This window comes from Chiloscyllium plagiosum, chromosome 6 (assembly GCF_004010195.1).
Source record: "Chiloscyllium plagiosum isolate BGI_BamShark_2017 chromosome 6, ASM401019v2, whole genome shotgun sequence".
NCBI classification, from domain to species: domain Eukaryota; kingdom Metazoa; phylum Chordata; class Chondrichthyes; order Orectolobiformes; family Hemiscylliidae; genus Chiloscyllium; species Chiloscyllium plagiosum.
This window is the reverse complement of record NC_057715.1, coordinates 92,939,282-92,960,006: the sequence shown is the minus strand read 5'-3', so window position 1 is coordinate 92,960,006 and position 20,725 is coordinate 92,939,282. Positions and strand designations below refer to the sequence as shown.

At 41.4% G+C, this 20,725-nt stretch overlaps 1 long non-coding RNA gene across 2 annotated transcripts in view; it reads left to right on the top strand.

Moving 5' to 3' along the window:
- The first annotated feature begins 7,212 nt into the window (after positions 1–7,212).
- LOC122550822 overlaps positions 7,213–20,725 on the top strand; it is a 38,258-nt gene continuing 24,745 nt past the window's right edge. Inside the window, exon 1 of one of the 2 annotated variants that reach the window (XR_006311952.1) lies at positions 7,213–7,266. This is a non-coding gene — a long non-coding RNA (uncharacterized LOC122550822). Of the gene's footprint in view, positions 7,267–7,407; positions 7,480–20,725 lie in introns of those variants that run through there. The other variant, XR_006311953.1, reaches the window with a different exon arrangement.

Here is a 20,725-nt window from a genome sequence, read left to right as displayed (position 1 = left end):
TATTTCTGATTATATATAATGAGACTGTTTCAACTAGTTCTTATATAACATAAAACAGTTCTTTTCTTCATTTGTGAACTTTGATGTTCCTTCCGTGACTAACCATCATAATAAACTAATTGGAAAAATAAAACTTAGAGTAAATTAAGCAACATTATAATTTGGGATCTGACTTATCAAGTGCAGTTGGATCTTGTTGATGGTGCACACGCAGCCAATGTGCATCATTGGTGAAAGGACTGAATGTTGTGCTGGGGTACCAGCTAAGCTGGATACTTTGTTGTGGGTGGTGTCAAGCTTCTTGAGTGCTGTCAGAGCTATACTTATCCAGGCAGGTGGAGCATGTTCCACCATGCTCACAGTACAAACTTTTCTGAGTCAGGAGGTGAGTTATTTGCCACAGAATTCTTAATCTGTGACCTGGTCTTGTAGCCACACATTTATCTGGCTGGTCCAGTTCAGTTTCTTGTCAGTCGTAGCCCCCAGGATGTTGATAGTGGGGGATTCAGTGATTGCATTGCCATTGAATGTCAAGAGACAATGGTTGAATTCTCTCTTGTTGGAGAAAGTCATTACCTGGTAATTGTGTGGCATGAATGTTACTTATATTTTATAAGCCCAAGCCTGAATGTTGTCCAGGTCTTGCTTTTCATGGCAATAATGTTGAATTTTACTTTATTAAATATACAGAGAATTAGCACATTTTGTTTATATCTATGTTAGAAGCGATGCACATTTTAAAGATGTAGCTGCAAATAGCATGAGATATAAAGCCACAATAATATTTTACTTGATTGCAAATAACAATTATTTATGAACCCCAAAAATGTTTTGATGTTTCTCTAAAATCAAAAATTATTTTTCAATATACTGTATGTCACTGATGTTATCTAGTCTCTACTGAGGATCACATGCTTGAATTTCAGAAAGGCAGGTTTTCTTAAATAAATCAAGTTTACAACAAATTCCATTTCGTGTTGTTTAATTTACATCTAATTAACATCACAACAGTTCCACCATTCGGCTCTAATTGGTCATCAAGCTCAGTGCTGGGAATACTTCTGTGAGCTTTATATGGCTAATCATTAAGAAAAGGCTGTCCTATGTATTCAAGACTTGCTATGTCCATTTCTATATGGATTGCTCTGAAAAAACAGATAAGGCAATTCATCGCAGTAACATTTGAGTAGCTAATATATTGGTCTTACTACTGTCTCAAATCCAAAATGATGTCTAATCATCAATGGACGAAAAAACTTTATTTTTTTCTTTTCTTGCGTGTCACTGACAAAGTCAGGATTTGTTGCCTATCCCCAATATCCCTTGAACTGAATGGCTTGTTAGGCCATTTCAGCAGATAGTTAAGAGTCATCCACATTGAATCACAAAATCACAGAATTGTTACCATACAGAAGACCATTTAAGTTTACACCAGACCTCTCTTAACATTTTGACTTGATGCCAATCTCCTACTTTTTCCTCCTATTCTTGTATTCATTTGCACATGGCACTGAAAGTAATTCATAGATTAGTACTTTTGACATCCTGTTTGTTAATCTTCTGCCCAACTCCCTAAGTTCTGATTGCAGGAGGACACCACTATTCCTACCTACGCCATTCCAGTGTATTTTTCATTTTTCTTTAACCTATTGTTCTAATCAACCTGTTCAGAGATGTTATTAGACACCTCTGGAGCAGGTGGAACTTAAACCTGGGCCTCCTGGTCCGGGGTAGGGACACTACCACTGCGCCACAAGAGGGTCTCTAACTGGCTGTTTAATGTCCCCCAGAAGAATATCCTGCAGCTGTTCTGCGACGTCCATGACTTTAGAACCTGGGAGGTAACACACCATCCTGGAGTCATTCCAGAAATACCTGTCTGCTCCCCTAACATAATAATATCTCTGAACACGTCGATTGGAAATTATTAAGAATCCTCTATTACTAGTGCTGTACAGTCATTCTCATGGCTTGGATTTTGCCACACTCTTTTGAGAAATCATTCTCCTTGTATTTTTTTTTCAAACTTCATTCATGGGATGTGGACTGTGCTGGCTGGGCATGCATTTATTGCCCATCTCTAGCTGGCTTTGTATGTATCCAGACTGAAAATCTGGTTAGTGAGTGGGGATTCCTGCATCATCTGTCTGTTTTCCTCAGAGGTCACCTATTCCTGACCTGCCTGCTTGCTCCTAACTTGTGCCCACAGAGCTCTCTGCCTGGATGACTCCAGCTGCCACTCAAGCCCTGAAACCCATTCCTGCAGCTGCTGAGACTTCATGCACTTGGCTTTGTCTAGACCATGTTACATGTCCATGATTTCCTACAGGATAGGCCTTCTGCTTTGCTGAGTTACTATTGCCATACCTTCCTTTCTACTCTACTTACTTCAATCTTACTGTAGTTGTGTTTAATATAAATTGGAGAGTAGTGAAGACACGAAGTTCCTCACCCTTACCACAAATCATGTCCTTCTCCTATGTTTGTAAATTTTTACTTTCTCTATACTAGTTTAGAAATTTCCATTTTTCAAAATTATTGGAGTTGAAATGCAACCCATAACAGCAGCAGCTCAACAATGAATCAACTCACAACTTTCCCGTGGTGGTATTATTGTTGCTGTGTTTCTTTTGATTTCCCAAAGCCTGTCCACCAACTGCAAGCCACAGCTCAGTAGTGTGATATTCCCTACCTTCCCAGACAAGTGTCACTCCAGTGACACTCACAAAGCTTGACACCATCCGGGATGCAGCAACCCATTCAATCTGCTTCCCATCCACTACCTGAAACATTCACTCCCTCATTCAATGACACACAGCGCAGCACATGATGCAGTGCAGGAATTCACCAACTCTTTTCTAAGATTATCTTTCAAACCCGCGACCACAGGATATCTCAAAGTGGAGGTCAGGACTGCAAGTGGGGTTGCGAGCTGAAAGTTTGAAATTGTGAGCTCTAAGACAGCAATGTTTGCTGTGGATCTCTGACCAAGTTATAACAGCTGGACTTCTACTCTCAGAGTTCTCACTCAGGGGTCACAACAATTATCAAGGCTTAAAATGGTGTCACAGAGGGAAGATATTTAGGAAGCACTTCTCTGCCATAGAAGGAGAGGGAACTGCATGACTTGCAAGTTTCCCTTCAAGCCACTCATTATCCTGACTTGGAACGATATCCCTGTTCCTTCACTGTTGCTGGGTCAAAACCTTGGATCTCCCTTTCTAATAGTACTGTGGGCGCTCCTACACCCCAAGGATGGCAACAGTTAAAGAAGGTAACTATCACCACCTTCATTTAGGTATTTAGGGATGAGCAATTAATGTTGATCTTACCAGCAATGCTATAAATGGGTATAACAAGACTTCTTAGTAATGCTCATAGTTTTGAGACTAAAGTATTAGTTTAAATTATTACTAAAGTATTATAGAGTTTAAAGTGAAACTGGTAAAGGTATCAGAGACTTCATTATAATGTAAGCGTCTGTGCTTTGGCCTCCAACAGGGCCATGTGACCAGAAGGATAGGAGCAGGTGGTTGGCTCTAAGTTTACTACAGGTCCCTTTCTTCCTGCAGGCTTAGGCCATGTGCTGGGACACACTGTGACAGGCAGCATCACATGGTCTGTCATACTTTTGAGATCGGGGGGCAGCTGTATCAGGAACAGATCTACCTTTCAGGAAACTTTCACAACTATTCCTTTCATTAATAAGTTACACTGGAATGTAGGAATATAAATAGCATGGCGCATGGATGTGTAATTCATAATAGGCAGACGCAGAGGTGCATTTCACCAAGCACACACTGTGTCTTCACTATTCTTTCCAATAAATGCAACATATGACCATTTCCAGTCTAAGTTTATCAAGAGTCGATCATCCATTAATAAGAACAAAACTTCACTTATACTTAGAGACAGGTTTCAAGTAAACAACTTGTTAATCAGAATGGGGTTAGCCTGCATGAGGAGTAACTTATCATCCCCCTTTTTTGAGCCTGGACATTAACCTGCCTCTGGTCCCATTGAGGCAGGCAACACAGAAATCTTGGTAGAGGCTGCCAAATCTGGCCTCATTGAGGACATTCCTGTCTTATGCTCCCTCTCAAATCCCCCTTAACCCTCACCCTACTATCAGTATGAAGGGCAACCTGCAGATGGAGTGACTTTGCTTTCTATTCCCTCCCCGCTTCCGTTATCCCTAATCCCCTCTCCTGCTTTCAGATAGCCAAGATCTATCACCTAGCTGGCCACTGTATGCTCATGAAGAATTGTTCCTGACTTCCCATGTAGAAGCACCTTCACTTGGTCTGACATGCACAGCCACCAGCTCAGAAAGTGACCATGTATGGAAAGTGTAGTGGAGAGAAATGTATGGAGTCAGGATCTGATCGTGTGGTGAGTCCTTAGGGGTGGAAAGGCTTGGGCAAGCCGAGATGTGGAGGAAGGGTTGTTTAGTCATATGTATTTCTTGGGATGACATAAACAGAGGCTCAGTATTCGATCACTCGTAGCTCTTTTGAAAGAAAATGTCCCAGATATATCCTCCTCTTCCTCATCCTCTGCTTTCTCCAAATCCTCCTGTTTCTACTCATAACTTCCCCCTTTTTTTTGCCTCTGATCCGTTTACAAGGCAGCTTGTAGCCCAGAGGAACTGCAACTCACATCATTATTACTGAAACTGACCTGCTCCTGACTCGCCTTCCTATTTTTCTGACCAACTTGAAAAAGTAGAACACCACTCCCATGTAAATTGAAAAAAAATTACAGAACTGCTCCAGTAACACAGATAACAGTCCTTTCATTGCCATTTATTTTGAGTTGATGACAATGCACCAATGCAAGAATAAATCAAAAACACCTGAAAGTTGGTTGATTGGTCCCTTTGAAAAAAGCAGTTTGGGGGTAACTGGGGGCAGTAGTCCCTTGTGAAATTGAACACGTTCAGATTGTCTTTTTTTATTCATTAACCAGTTTAAGGCCTCGCTGGCCAGGCTAACATTTAATGCCAATCCCTGATTGCCCAGAGGACAATTAAGTGGGTTTGGAGTCACATGTAGGCCGGACCAGGTAAGTGTGTCAATAAAGGAGAACAGTGATGCAGATGAGTTTTCAACAATGGATTGACAGTCATTATCAGAGTCTTAATTCCAGATTTTTATTGAAATCAAATTCCATGGTGGGATTTGAACACAGGCACCCAGAACATCAGTTGGGTTTTTGAATTAACAGTCCAACAATAATACTGCTAGGCCGTCACCTCCCATTTGAAAGAAGCAATTGATAGGAGCATTTGAGCCAGAACATTAACTCAACCTGCACGAAGCAAAATAGCAGATCAACATCATAATGATGTCTTCACCATGCATGTTATTGGTAAATGCATGGCACATTCATGTTCATGCCCTATCAGTCAATAGTCAATATCAGGCAATGACCAGAATCCAGGTGCATTCCAGCCACCATTATTCCACATTCGGTCTCATTTTGCACTGGTATAATAGTGGTTTGGAGCCTGGTTCGGGAGATTCCTGTTTCATGAAATCTTATCAGTTTTACACCATTTTTTGTCGTCTTCATCCTGCACCGTGCTTCATTTCTGCTGATCACATGAAAACATGTATGTGCCACTTTCCAGAGTTATGTTCAGCAACATGTACCCATCATTTTGCCTGTTATTGTAGAGTGTCTTTCGTATATCCCAATCAGCAGAATCTTTGGTTGAGTGCACTAAAAGCCTTCTCAATCAAAGGTGATTAGTGTATCCTCTTTGTTGGAGTGTTGATGGATTGTTCAGATGGAGTGCAGAGGTTGCGCGTTAGTGTCATCATTATCATTTTATGCAAACAACTCTTCGTACCTATAAGGAGCCAACTATGCAATTTGTCATTACCTCAAAATAAATGGCAATCCATCTTCCCCTTAAGCCAATTCTGCCATAGGGACTCCCTGAAAACTGTGTATTCACAGGCATGCTGATTCACTCAGATATCTCCTCCTACTTTTACATACTGATGCACACTTTTGACAAACATATACCAGTGCTGAAAACCAGGTACTTGCCCAATGGATGGTGTTGCGATGAAGTGCCAGCCTTGAAATACTGTCACATCCTTTACAAGGTGTATCTCTTTCAAATCTAACTCTCATTGTAGAGCCTTGAACAGATAATCCAGGCTGACCAATTAGTGCTGAGTGAGTGCTGTATTTCTGCTAGATGAGATAATGAATCAACATATCATCTGCCCTCTTCACTCAACATCAAAGATTCCATGGCACTGCAATGTTCATAAAAGAACAAGGGAGTTTTCTTGGTGCCTTGGCTAATCTCAATCCCTTAACAAATATCACTAAAATATAGTCTTTAAACCATCTGCCCTCTTTCTCCTCCTTTGCCATTGTCAAAAATATGAAAAGAAATCTATTTTCAACATCTTTCCATCCTGACAAAGAGTCATATTGGACTCAAATCTCTGTTTCTCTTTTCACAGATGCTACCAGACCTGTTGAGTTTCTCTGTCATTTTCTGTGTTTGTATCGCTAAGGGATAACCTGCCCATTTATCTAAATCTTGTTTGTCATATCTTGCTTTGTACATCTTGTGTGCTGTGGTTCAGGATGTTATGAAAGTAATAGCACTTCAAATAAAATGGTACTCCATTGGCTATGAAGAACTTCACAACATCCTGAGGCCATGAAAGGTGCAATTTCTTTCTTTATTTTCCTCTATTGCTTGGAAAGATTCTTTGATAAAAAGTTGAATGCTATTGTTAATTTTACTGTCACTGGCTGCAGGTACAGATGCAGCTTTTTCCTGGAAGAGTTGCCACAATTCACCTCAAAAAGTTGAAGGGTGCAGAATTTTGGAATATTTTGAAGGCTGAGGTAGACATGTTTTATTGTGCAGTTTGATGCCATACTCTGAATTTGGGTACAAGACACACTGGTCAAGGAGAAGGCAACAACAAGAACTGTCTTCAGGCTTAAACTTCAATCCAACAGTATTTACTATCTATTAATGCTAAACATTGCTATATATAGTAATTCACAGTTCTACCCAGCTCTGACTTATGTAAGGACTAATCTATCCTGTTTACTCATGCCTATGTGCTGTTAAGATTCTCTCTCCTTCTCAAGTGTTCCAGTCCTCTTCAAAATGTTGTTACTTTGCCATCCTCTGTGCTATTTATACTCAGTGATGTTCAGTTCTGGGACACCATCACAAGGTTACTCCAGGGTCCTGAATCCCTTACACAGCAAGACAGATTCTTGGTAAGTGAGGGCAGGAGGGGGAGGATAGGTTGTTGGGGTTATACCAAATGTGGAGTCATCAGATCAGCCATGATCTTGTTGAATAGCAGAGCAGACTGGTCGGGCTGAATGGTCTACTCCTGCAGCTTGGAGATAGTGAGGACTGCAGATGCTGGAAAGTCAAAATCAATACTCCTACATCTAATTTCTATATTCATAACTGTGAATTCATTGGTAAGCTGTATTCTTCTTATTCATAGTACGTAATATTTGTAACATAGGAACTTCAGAAATAGAAAAACTACTCACCACCCTCTGCATAAACAACCTACCTCTGACATCTCCACTAAACCTTCCTACAATCACCTTTCAATAGGATCACGATTTGTCTTCTCTAATCTTATTATCTCCTTTTCATTTGATTCCCTTAGCAACCAAACATTTATTGATCTCTGCACTGTTACTGAGCATCCAAAATTCTCTACGGTAGTTTACCCACTTTCCTCTTTTTTTAAAATGTCTCTTTTGCAGGAGATATATATATAACACAATGTGAACTAGAAATATTTTACAGATATGGACAAAATTAGTAAAGGATCTGTGAATGGTAAGGCTATTACATTACTGCGTGTTAATGTACACACTGGGAACAGTGTGTTAGAACACCATAAATCAACTTTTAAGAAACTGCAAACTAAAAAAAAATGCAACTTTAATCATGTAGACAAAAAAAGTTAAAATTTCTTTCATACAAAATTACCTTCTTCGTGGTGAATGAGGTTCTTCAGCAATGATTATGACTTAATGCACTGTTAAAAATCCAACTGCACCTCAGTCAACAAGGTACAATGTTTTTAAATGTCTTCACAGTGAGGATGGTAATGTAAAAGATGGGTGTTGACATCAATTCAATGAATTTGTTTTGTTAATAGTCTTCTGTGAAGATGTCACTAGCACACCACAAGAAATAGCAGGGAATCTGGCCAGCAACTTCTAGATATCAGTATTTTATTGAGCAAGTGCAGATGCCAGAGATTGCTGAAATAAAACAAAGAACTACAAATGATGTAAATCTGAAACATGCAAAAACAGAATAGTTTTGAAGAAGAATCACTGGACTTTGAACATAGAACATAGAACAGTGCAACACAGTACAGGCCCTTCAGCCCACGATGTTCTGCCAAGCATTTATCTTAAACTGAGATCAACCTAGCCTACACATCCCCCAATTTATTGCCGTTCATGTGCTTGTCCAGCAGCAGCTTAAATGTTGCTAATGTCTCTGACTCTACTACCACTGCTGGAAGTGCATTCCACGCACCCACCACTCTCTCTGGCATCTCCCCGAAACCTTGCTGCAATCACCTTAAAATTATGACCCCTCGTGACAGCCATTTCTGCCCTGGGGAAAAGCCTTGGCTATCTATCTATACCTAACATTAATTCTATTTTTCTCTCCACAGAGTTTCTTCAGCAGTTTCTGTTTTTGTGTATGCCAGAAGTTGATGTCTATTTTACAGAGTAATGACAGCTAGTAGTGCCAACATCACTGTCATTAAAGCCATAAAGTCCAAGTCAATAGATCATCACAGTCGAAGCACAGTATACATTCCACGAAAAATATGCTACGAGATATTTGCTTCCAGGAAAGTGTTTCAATGTATTTATTTCCAATCAGAACAATTCAATCCCAATCTGTAAACTGGTATACTGTGCAATAACCTAGTCTGATTATTCATTGAGTTTTGATTTACGTAGCTATCGAAATTACCATTCACTTGGCACATGAACAGAACTCACTGCGTGACAAGGTACACACCTCCAGATGGTAGTGAGCTCAATACCAAATAAATAGGTGTTTAATCAGGCGAAAGAGTCTGACAATTACTTATTTAAACAAAACAATCTGTCATCAGGGTGTGGATCAGGTTGACACAATGAAGCCTTCCAGTACAGTTCTTTTACAATTCTAATAAATCCCCAAAGAGATTATCTATTCACCTTTATGCTGTTCAAATTGAATTTTTTTAAAATTGTGAGTTAACAGTGACTTTACAATTAAGCATGGATGAAAAGGGAGCATGCAGGCAACTTGTAGGGAGGAAATAGGGGATAGATATCTTTCAAAATTGACCTGGTGTTGTATTTGATCAAAAATTTCAAATATTTGCTATGATGTAAATTTGGTCAATGCTTGTCAAAGATTTCTATGGGTTCATTTGGAACTATTTAGTGGAGCTGGTGAACTATACAGACTGAGATGCTCCAGGGTTTGTTTGATCGTCAATGCTGCACCAACTGAACTTAGATAAGGTAACTCCATTTGAATGCAAGCAAGGAGAAAGACTTTTTGATGCCCCTTTGTTGGAAATTAGGAAATTGATTAATGAACATAAGAGACTCCCATATCTTGAGAACAAATTTAAAATTAACTCAGTTCAGATGGTGAAAAATTGTGGAAAAATCAAATGTTTTACATTATGGTTATCTCAAAACAATGATTATTAACAATGGTTATCTCAAAACTTAGTTAAACTCATAGTTCTTTGCATACAATACAACCTCCTCAAAGTCTAGTTTAGCGTTCTGCAAAGAAGGACAAAATAATTAATTAAAAGTGTGAAAACAGAGAATGAGACTAAATTTGCAGAAATATAAAAGCAGATTGTAATAACTTATATAATTATTTAAAAGGAAAATTAATAGTGAAGATAAATACTGATGCCTGACAGTCTCGAATAGCAGCCAAAAGAGAAAATGCTAGAAAATCTCAGCAGGTCTGGCAGCATCTGCAAGGAGAGAAAAGAACTGATGCTTCGAGTCTAACTGATCCTGGTTTCAGATTCCAGCATCCACAGTAACCTGCTTTTATTAAATCTGGAACAGGAGAATTGATCATGGAGAATAAAGAAATGGCAGAGTAATTAAACAAAGACTTTAGTTGAATAAGGAAGAAAGGTCTATTGACAAGGAGGATTTGAAGAAAATTAATACTAGTAAAAAAAATTGAAGAAATTAATGGATCTGAAAGCTGAATGAATCCTCACAACCTGAAAACCCACATTGCAGGATATTAAAGGAGGTGGCCCGGGAAGTATTGGATTCATTGGTTATTATAGTGATTGTAACAAGAGCCAAGTACTCTCATTACGTATGAGATCCCTAATTGGGGTTGTTAGCCTTGGTCAATAAGGGAGTCACGATGACAGACATAAACAGGAGATTCAGAGAGTCTCTTCATTCTAGGGACTGGATGTGAGCTATCTTGTCAGAGTCTATCTATTGTGCATGTGTAAATAAAGGATAACTTGGTGACAGGATACCAGTCTCTATGCAGTTGTTTTAGTTGTCATCATCTAAATTTCTACAGATTCTGGAATAGTTTTGGCAGATTGGAGAGTGGAAAGTAAAATCCATCTCTGTAAAAGAGGGGGGTGTAAACAGGGAATTATAGACTGATTAATATAACATCAGTAGTTAGTAAATTGTTAAGCATCTATTATAAAATACCAGGACATAAAAAGCTATGAACCAAGAGCAGGTAAATGGGATAAGTGAGGTTTGGCGTTTGTTGGTTGGCATAGTCACGGTGGGCTGAAAGGCAAATGGTATGCTGATGTTCATTGCTAGAGCATCTGAGTACAGAAGCAAAAGTGCCTTATACAGCCAAACATAGTGTTGGTGAGACCACACCTGGAGTATTGTGTGCAATTTTGGTATCCTTATCTAAGAAAAGATATACATGCCATAGAAGGTGTACAATAAAAATGTTCACCAGACTGATTCCCAGGTTGGCAGTTTTGTCATCTAGGGAGAGGTTGGGTCAACTATACCTGTACTCATGGAAGTTTAAAACAATGAGAGGGGATGGATGTAAGATTGCTCGCTGAGCTGGAAGGTTTGTTTTCAGACATTTCATCACTATACTAGGTAACATCTTCAGTGAGTTTCTGGTGAAGCACTGGTGTTTTGGTCCACTTTTTATTTATGTGTTTAGGTGATTTCATTTCCTGTGGTGATGTCATTTCCGACAGTTATGTCATTTCCTGCTCTTTTTCTCAGGGAGTGGTAAATGGAATCCAAGCCAATGTGTTTGCTGATGGAGTTCTGGCTGGAATGCCATGCTTCTAGGAATTCTCGCGCGTGTCTCTGTTTGGCTTGTCCCACAATGGAAGTGTTGTCACAGTCGAAGTGGTGTCCTTCCTCATCTGTATGTAAGGATACTAGTGAAAGTGGGTCATGTTTATTTGTGGCTAGTTGATGTTCATATATCGTGGTGGCTACTTTTCTGCCTGTTTGTCCAATGTAGTGTTTGTTACAGTTCATGCAAGGTATTTTGTAAATAACATTAGTTTTGCTTGTTGCCTGTATAGGGTCCTTCAAGTTCATTAGCTGCGATTTTAGTTTGTTGGTGGATTTGTGGGCTACCATGATGCCAAGCGGTCTGAATAGTCTGGCAGTCATTTCTTTGATGTAGGAGAGAATGGCTAGGGTTTCTGGACGTGTTTTGTCTGCTTGTTGGGGTTTGTTTCTGACAAATCAATGGACTGTGTTCATTGGGTGCCCATTCCTTTTGAATACATTGTATATGTGATTTTCCTGTGCTCTGTGTAGTTCCTCTGTGCTGCAGTGTGTGGTGGCTCATTGAAATAATGCTCTAATGCAGCTTCATTTGTGGTTGTTGGGATGGTTGCTTCTGTAGTTCAGTATTTGGTCAGTATGTGTTGGTTTCCGTAGATGCTGATTTGAAGTTCCCCATTGGCTGTTTGCTCTAATGTGACATCTAGGAATGGCAGTTTATTGTTGTTTTGCTCCTCTTTAGTGAATTTTGTGCCAGTAAGGGATTAGATTAGATTCCCTACAGTGTGGAAACAGGCCCTTCGGCCCAACCAGTCCACACTGACCCTCCGATGAGTAACCCACCCAGATTCATTTCCCTCTGACTAATTGACCTCACACTATGGGGCAATTTAGCATGGCCAATTCATCTGACCTGCACATCTTTGGTGCTGTGGGAGGAAACCTGGAGGAAACCCACGCAGACACGGGAAGAATGCACAAACTCCACACAGACAATCACCCGAGGCTGGAATCGAAACTGAGACACTGGTGCTGTGAGGCAGCAGTGCTAACCACTAAGCCACTGTGCCACCCCCCAATTATTGTTGGCCTTGAAGGCTTCCTCTAATTTGTTTCGTTTAGTGATGACAAAGGTGTCATAAACGTGGTGGACCTAAAATTTGGGTTGGATGGTTGGCAGAGCTGTTTTTTTCGAGTCTCTGCATTACTGCCTCTGCTTAGAATCCTAATATTGGAAATCCCATGGATGTTCCGTTGGTTTGTCTGTAAGTTTTTTTGTTGAAGGTGAAGTTTGTGGTAAGGCACAGGTCCACCAGCTTGACGACATTGTCCTTGCTGATGAAGTTGATGGTGTTTGGTGTCTGTGCCTTTGGTTCTTCTAATAATGTAGTCAGTGTTTCCTTGGCAAGGTTGATGTTGATGGATGTGAACAGGGCTGTTACATCAAAGGAGACCATTATTTCATCCTCTTCTATCTTGGTGTCTTGATATAACAACAGTGCTTCACCAGAGGCTCACTGATGATGTTACCTAATATGGTGACGAAACCTCTGAAAACGAACCTTCCAGCTCAGCGAGCAAACTTACATGCAGAACCTCAATCTGAGCTACAAATCTTCTCAAAACTCACTAATGAGAGGGGATCTCATTGAAACATATAAATTCTGACAGGATTAGAGAAACTGGATATAGGGATATTGTTTTTCTCTGACTGGGGAAAGGAGTCTAGAATAAGTGATTACATAAGCTACAAACATAGATATACTATAGAAAAGGCCCTTTGGCACAACATGTCTGTACATGTTTGTACTTACACTACTCCAAATTTCCCCACACTAGGGACATAGCTTTTAATGTTATGACACTTCAAATACTCATTAAAATACTTTTTAAAGATTGTGAGGTTTCCCTCCTCATCTACTCTCCCAGGCAGTGCATTCCAGGCACCCGCCGTGCTCTGGGGAAAAAGGTTTTCTTCAAATCCCCTCCAAACCTCCTGTCTTTCATTTCAAAATTACTTGTTATTGACCCTTCAATGGAAGGGAAAAGCCACTTACTTTTTTTCCGAACCAACCTGTTCAGAAAGGTTATTACACACCTCTGGAACAGGTGGGACTGAACCCAGACCTCTTGGTCCAAAGATAGAAGCCTGACCACTGCACAACAATTCACTCCATCAATTCCCCTCATCATCTTATGCACCTCTATCAGGTCCCCTCCTATCTCTCTGCCCTAAAGAAAACAGCCCCGGCTTATCCAGCCTCTATTCAGAGCTGAAATGCCCTGCTTCAGGCAATATCCTGGTAAATCTCCTTTGCACTTCCTCCAGTGCAGTCACATCCTTCCTAATAGTGAGGGGACCAGAACTGTACATTGAGAAGAGGAGACATTTCTTCACGCAGATGGTGGTGAACCTGTGGATTTCTCTATTGTAATGGAAGTTAAGTCACTGAATACATGCAAGAGAGAAATAGATAGATTTCTAAAACTATTGGAATGAAGAGACTTGGGGAGAATGTGGGATTGAGCTGAAAATGTGTTGCTGGAAAAGCGCAGCAGGTCAGGCAGCATCCAGAGAACAGGAGAATCGACGTTTCAGGCATAAGCCCTTCTTCATCGAAGATTGTCTGTGATCATATTAAATGGCAGAACAGGTTCTGCATGGACTGATTGGTTTACTCTCGCTCCATTTGTCTATGTTTCTGTCTCCACCATGAATGGGTAAGGGGTCAGGTCTCAAAGTCACTGCAACTGGAATGGGGATTGAATGCCATGCATTTGGCTGCGGAAGGCTTTCAGCCATTGGTTCTCTCCTAATGCAACATGCACTACTACATTCATGTTGTAATCCTTGGCAATGGATTCCAGTGGGAGAAAGTGAGGACTGCAGATGCTGGAGATCAGAGTCGAGAGTGTGGTGTTGGAAAAGCACAGCGGGTCAGGCAGCATCTGAGGAGCAGGAGAATCGATGTTTTGGGCATAAACTCTTCATCAGGAAATAGTCCTGTTGAAGGGATTATGCTTGAAACGTCGATTCTCCTGCTCCTCGGATGCTGCCTGATCTGCTGTGCTTTTCCAACACCACACTCTCGGCTATGGATAGTAGTGGTAAAGTCTAATTTTCATCCCAAGACACAGTTGATCATCATTCCTGCTCTAACATGGCTTATTTACAACCACTTTGGCTGCAAAATGAGGCTCCTTAGCCATTAGATCCTGAAATGGGACTTAAAGCCAGAGCTTCTAGATCATAGATAGGGATATACCCAACTAACCACAAAAGCCCTAATCAGAAAACAGATCAATCAAATCAAAAGAGCTAGTTTAACTTTTAAAAATAACTCTAGCTGAACTGTGTTGTGGTGACTAATCATAAAATAACATTGATGCGCTGAAAACATTAGATATTGCATTTGAACGCTCTCTAATAACCCCCTGCTGTAAAGTACTGATATGTATATCAGGTGAGAACAGATTCAAGCTGGGCTGCATATTGGTCATGACCAACAATCGCTATCAGTTACTTTATTGTTACATATGAATAAAATGTCATTTGAGGAAGAGACCAGGCATTCGTTGGGGGTGACTCTAAACTGAAATGAAAGATCGACTGATTTAACTGAAATATCAGAAGTTTTACAACTTGAAACATCAGGTCCTCCATATTACTTGAGCTGTGAGATAAATATTGCTCTTTGAAGCAGTGAGAGGGTGATTTCAAGATTGAGGGGTACCTGAAAATAGCCTTTTGATTGGTTGAGCAGCAGAGTGTTTAAAGCTGTAAGTGGTAGGGGTAGCAGAGAACATTTTCTGGGCATGTAACAAGAAGCATTTATCTTGTTGTCTCTCACATTCTATGGGAAAAAAACTGAAAAACCAAGAAAAAATATTTTAACAAGAGAAAAAGCAACCAACCAACCATAAATTAAAGAACAGCTTACACTGTCTGTAAAATAACATGTCACCATGACTAAAGTCAAAAGGACAGTGAAATATTAAGCTACCACCTTTTAGTTTGGACTTCTGATCTTAAGAATTTTGTTTACCCTGTTATAATCTTTTTTCACCCCTGTATTTTGTCTTTATTATTGAGTGTGTTTGTATTGGGGGGTTTGAAGGGGTACAGGATAAGTTGTAAAGTAATAGATCAGAATTCATTTTTTCCTTTTGTTATTTTGTTAAAATTAGGCATGTTACAATGAATCTTCTGTCAATAACAATCTGGTTTGACAGCAGATTATTGCAGATGCTGGAACCTATACTGAAAGCAAACAACGTTGGGAGTCACAGAGCTCTGATGAAGATTCATCTGGAGTCGAAATGTTAGCTTGCTCTCTCTTCACAGATGCTGCCTGATCCACTATGATTCCCATGATGTGGTGTGAGCTGTTTTGTCCTGAGTAGCATTCAGACAGATAAATTGATTGCCTCTTTCCAATATTATACATTTGCATATTTTATGACGGCTGGAGGAACAGCAGGACATGATTATCAGAGCAATCTTCCCAGTTAAGATTAGATTACCTATAGTGTGGAAACAGGCCCTTTGACCCAAGTCCACACTGATCCTCCGAAGAGTAATCCACCCAGTCTCATTTCCCTCTGACTAATGCACCTAACAGTATGGGCAATTTAGCATGACTAATTCACCTGACCTGCACATCTTTGGACTGTGGGAGGAAACCGGAACAAACCCACACAGATACGGGGAGAAGGTGCAAACTCCACACAGACAGTTGCCCGAGGTGGGAATCAAACCTGGGTCCCTGGTGCTGTGAGGTAACAGGGCTAACCACTGAACCACCATGCCGCCCTAAATCATGACACTTACAAAAATACAGCAATATCTCACTTGCCCATTAAATAATATCCCAAAGAGAGAAAAACAGAGGAAATCGGGGTTAAAAAGAAGTTGACAGGAATTTCAGGTAAACATATGAATGTGGCTTACAGCACTCTGGAGGGAAGGGCCAGTATCCAATATGTTTCAGTGACATCAAGGTCTTCTAGCCTCAGAATGCATAGATCAAAACTTCACAAAACTGAACAAGACATTGTGCACAAATCAACACTGCCTACCATAGACGGTACTTTGGTTAGTAAATAAGTCATTCACCCTATTGCATGATATAGAATTTTGCAGAAACAGAATCAATAGCCAGGAATTTGCTGGAGCCTTGTGAAAAAGAGATTAATGTCTTATATTTTTGGCAATACTAGAACCGGCTCTGGATTTTGACATTCATCACTTATAATTAACAAGATTTAAAATATTGATAAATAGCAAAATTTATCCAAATACTTTCATTCAGTACAATAATTAGCTGAATTCGCCTTCAATTCACTAATGGTCATCATTTACTCATATATTAAATTGATGTAAGAAGGTACAGTCGTATTGTCTCTACCTCTTGACCCCCAAAGATCCACTTGTCCCAGACATGTGCTTGAATAGATTGGATGAAAATACATAATTTTTGTTTGGAGCTCTTGTTGTACAATGGTAGTGTCCCTACCTCTACACCAAGAGGCCCTGGCTCCGGTCCCGGGTGGCACAATGACACAGTGTTTAGTCCTGCTGACTCACAGCACCAGGCCTGAGTTTATTTCCAGCCTCATGTTACTGCCTGTATGAAGCTTGCACATTCTGTCCATGTCTGCGTGGGTTTCCTCTGGGTGCTCTGGTTTCCTCTCACAGTTCAAATTTGTACAGGTTAGGTGGATTGACTATACTAAATTGCCCCATAGTGCCCAGGGATGTGTAGGCTAGGTGGATTAGCCATGGTAATGCGGGGTTACAGGGATAGGGTAGGGGCTGGATCTGGGTGGGATGCTGTTTGTAGGCCTCTTTCTCATTTTAGGGATTCTATGATTCTAAGTCCCACCTGGTACAGAATAAATCCAAGCACTGCAGATGCTGGCAATGTGAAACAAAAACAGAAATTGCTGGAGAATCTCAGCAGGTCTGGCAGCACCTGTGGAAAGAAAGCAGAGTTAATGTTTGGAGTCCAGTGACTCTTCATCAGAATTGCCAGTTAGGAAACAATGGTAACAAAAACAGAAGTTGCTGAAAAATCTCAGCAGGTCTGGCAGCATCTTTGAAGAAAAATCAAAGTTACTGTTTTGGGTCTTGTGACCTTTCCTCAGAACTGATGGTAGCTAGGAAAATGTTGGTTTATATGCAGAAGATAGGATGGAGAGAGGAGGTAAGGAGTAAACAATGGATAGGGATAGAGCACAAAGAGAGAGAAGAACAGTTGGACAGACAAAGGAGTCATTAACGATCTGGCTGGGAAGGTGAATAGTTGTTAATGGAAACTGTGAGTGGTTAACAATAGGTAGTGGGTAATGGCAGATTATATTTAACAAGGCCTGGTATGTGGGGTTAGGGGACTGGAACATGGGGGAGTTCAGGCCCTAAAGTAATTAAACTCGATATTGAGTCCAAGAGCTGCAGGGTCCCCAAGCGGAAAATGAGGTGTTGTTCTTCCAGCTTGTGCTGAACTGCGCTGGAGCACTATGGCTTCCACATCCAGATGATCATCAGCCGCCATTTCCACCACCTCCAGTGAGATGCCACCACCAGACACATTTCTCCTCCCTTCCCTTGTCCACCTTCCACAGGGACTGTTCCCTCTGGGGCACTGTAGTCCACTCTTCCTCCAGTCCCAACAACCTCCCCATCCACCACGGCACCTTCCCCTGCAACTGCCAAAACTGTAACACCTGCCCATTTACTTCCTCCCTCCTTAGCATCCAAGGGCCCAAACATACCATCCAGATGAAGCAGCACTTTACCTGCACTTCTCACAATCTAGTCTATTGCATTCATTGCTTCTAATGTGGTCTCCTCTACACTAGGGAAACAAAGCATAGACTGTTTGACTGCTTTGAAGAACATCTACATTCTGCCCACAACAAAGGCACTGAGCTTCCAATTGCCTGCCACGTTAATACACCACCTTGTTCCCTGTCCGATATCTCTGTTTCAGGTTTGCTGGACTGCTCCAGCGAAACTCAGCACAAGCTGGAAGAACAACACCTCATCTTCCACTTGGGGACCCTCAGCTCTCCAGACTCAATATCGAGTTAAAAACTTTACGGCCCGAACTCCCCCATGTCCCAGCCCCTACCCCACACACTAGGCTTTGTTATTACATAGTCTGCCATTACCAACTACCTGTTGTTAGCCACTAACAGTCTCCATTAACAGCTTTTCACCCTCCCAGCCAGATCGTTAACTATTCCTTTGTCCGTCCAACTGTTCTTCTCTCTTTTGGGGCTTTATCCCTACCCGTTGTTTACTCCTTACTTCCTCCCCCACCGTATTTTCTGCATATAAATTGACATTTTCCTAACTACCATCAGTTCTGAGGTAACGCCACAAGACCCGAAATGGTAACTTTGATTTTTCTTCACAGCTGCTGCCAGAGTGCTGAGCTTTTCCAGCAACTTATGTTTTTGTTCCTGATTTACAGCGTCCACAATTCATTCAGTTTTTGTTAAGAATTCAGTGGGGGGGGGGGGTAGCACGATGGCACAGTGGTTAGCACTGCTGCCTCACAGTGCCAGAGACCTGGGGTCAATTCCTGCCTCAGGCAACTGTCTGTGTGGAGTTTGCACATTCTCCCTGTGTCTGCGTGGGTTTCCTCCGGGTGCTCCGGTTTCCTCCCACAGTCCAAAGATGTGCAGGTTAGGTGAATTGGTCATGTTAAATTGCCCGTAGTGTTAGGTGAAGGGGTAAATGTAGGGGAATGGGTTTGGGTAGGTTGCTGTTCGGAGGGTCAGTGTGGACTTGTTGGGCTGAAGGGCCTGTTTCCACACTGTAAGTAATCTAATCTGAAAAAAATTAATTTATGCTGAAGATGAAGTTGGGGGAAGTGGTGAGCAGATAGATGGAGACAGAGTCCAGAGAGAGAGAAAGAGAGATTGAGATATGTGAAGGAACAATAAATAAGGAGATTATGGATAGCCGGCCAGAACAGAAGAGAATACGTGATAATAAGAGCTAAGAGTGAGAAAATAAGCTGGCTATGCTGAATGCAAGGAGAAAGTGAGGTCTGCAGATGCTGGAGATCAGAGCTGAAAATGTGTTGCTGGAAAAGCGCAATGTTGCAGGTCAGGCAGCATCCAGGGAACAGGAGAATCGACGTTTCGGGCATAAGCCCTTCTTCAGGATCTATGCTGAATGCAAACCAAACAATGTGATAATGGGCCGAGGGGAATTTAGGAATGAGTGACTGTTCAAAGCAATCCATGCCATAACAGGACACGGTGATCTGCTGAAGTGGTATAAGCAAGTGGAAGATCAGGAGCATTTTTGCAGACAGAGTGTCTGCATTTCATCTCGCCTGTACAGGGGAAACCACATTGCGAGCAACAAATGCAGTAGATTAGACTGAATGAAATACAGGTAAATTGCTGCTTCCTCTGAAAGCTATGTTGGTGGCCTTGGAAGGTGAGGGGTGGGGGTAAATAGACAGAGGTAATAAGATTACCTACAGTATGGAGACAGGCCCTTTGGCCCAACCAGTCCACACCGGCCCTCGAAAGAGTAACCCATCCAGACCCATTCCTCTACCCGATATCTCCCTTTGACTAATGCACCTAACACTATGGGCAGTTTAGCATGACCAATTCATCTGATCTGCACATCTTTGGATTGTGGGAGGAAACTGGAGCACCCAGAGGAACCTCACGCAGACATGGGTAGAATGTGCAAACTCCACACAAACAGTTGTCCAAGGCAGGAATTGAAACCATGTCTCTGGCACTGTGAAGCAGCAGTGCGAGCGACCGTGCTGTCCGTCTGTAATAAAATCCCTGAACAGGTGGATCAGGAAAATAAAATGCATTCAATTCTTACTTTCAAATGTAGCATTTTCTAATTGGGCTTCCCCATAGTGATTCTTTTATCTACAGCTAACAAAATGCTAAATCCCAGCTTTGTGGTCATAGAGTCATAGAGATGTACAGAATGAAAACAGACCCCTTGGTCCAACCCATCCATGCTAACCAGATATCCCAAACCAATCTAGACCCACTTGCCAGCACCCGACCCATATCCCTCCAAACCCTTCCTATTCATATACCCATCCAAATGCCTGTTAAATGTTGCAATTGTGCCAGCCTCCACCACTTCCTCTGGCAGCTCATTCCATATGCGTACCACCCTTTGCGTGAAAAAGTTGCCTCTTAGGTCTCTTTTATATCTTTCCCCTCTCACCCTAAACTTATGCCCTCTAGTTCTGGACTCCCCAACCCCAGGGAAAAGACTTTGCCTATTTATCCTAGCCATGCCCCTCATAATCTTGTAAACCTCCATAAGGTCACCCCTCAGCCTTCGACGCTGCAGAGAAAACAGCCCCAGCCTGCTCAGCCTCTCCCTATAGCTCAAATC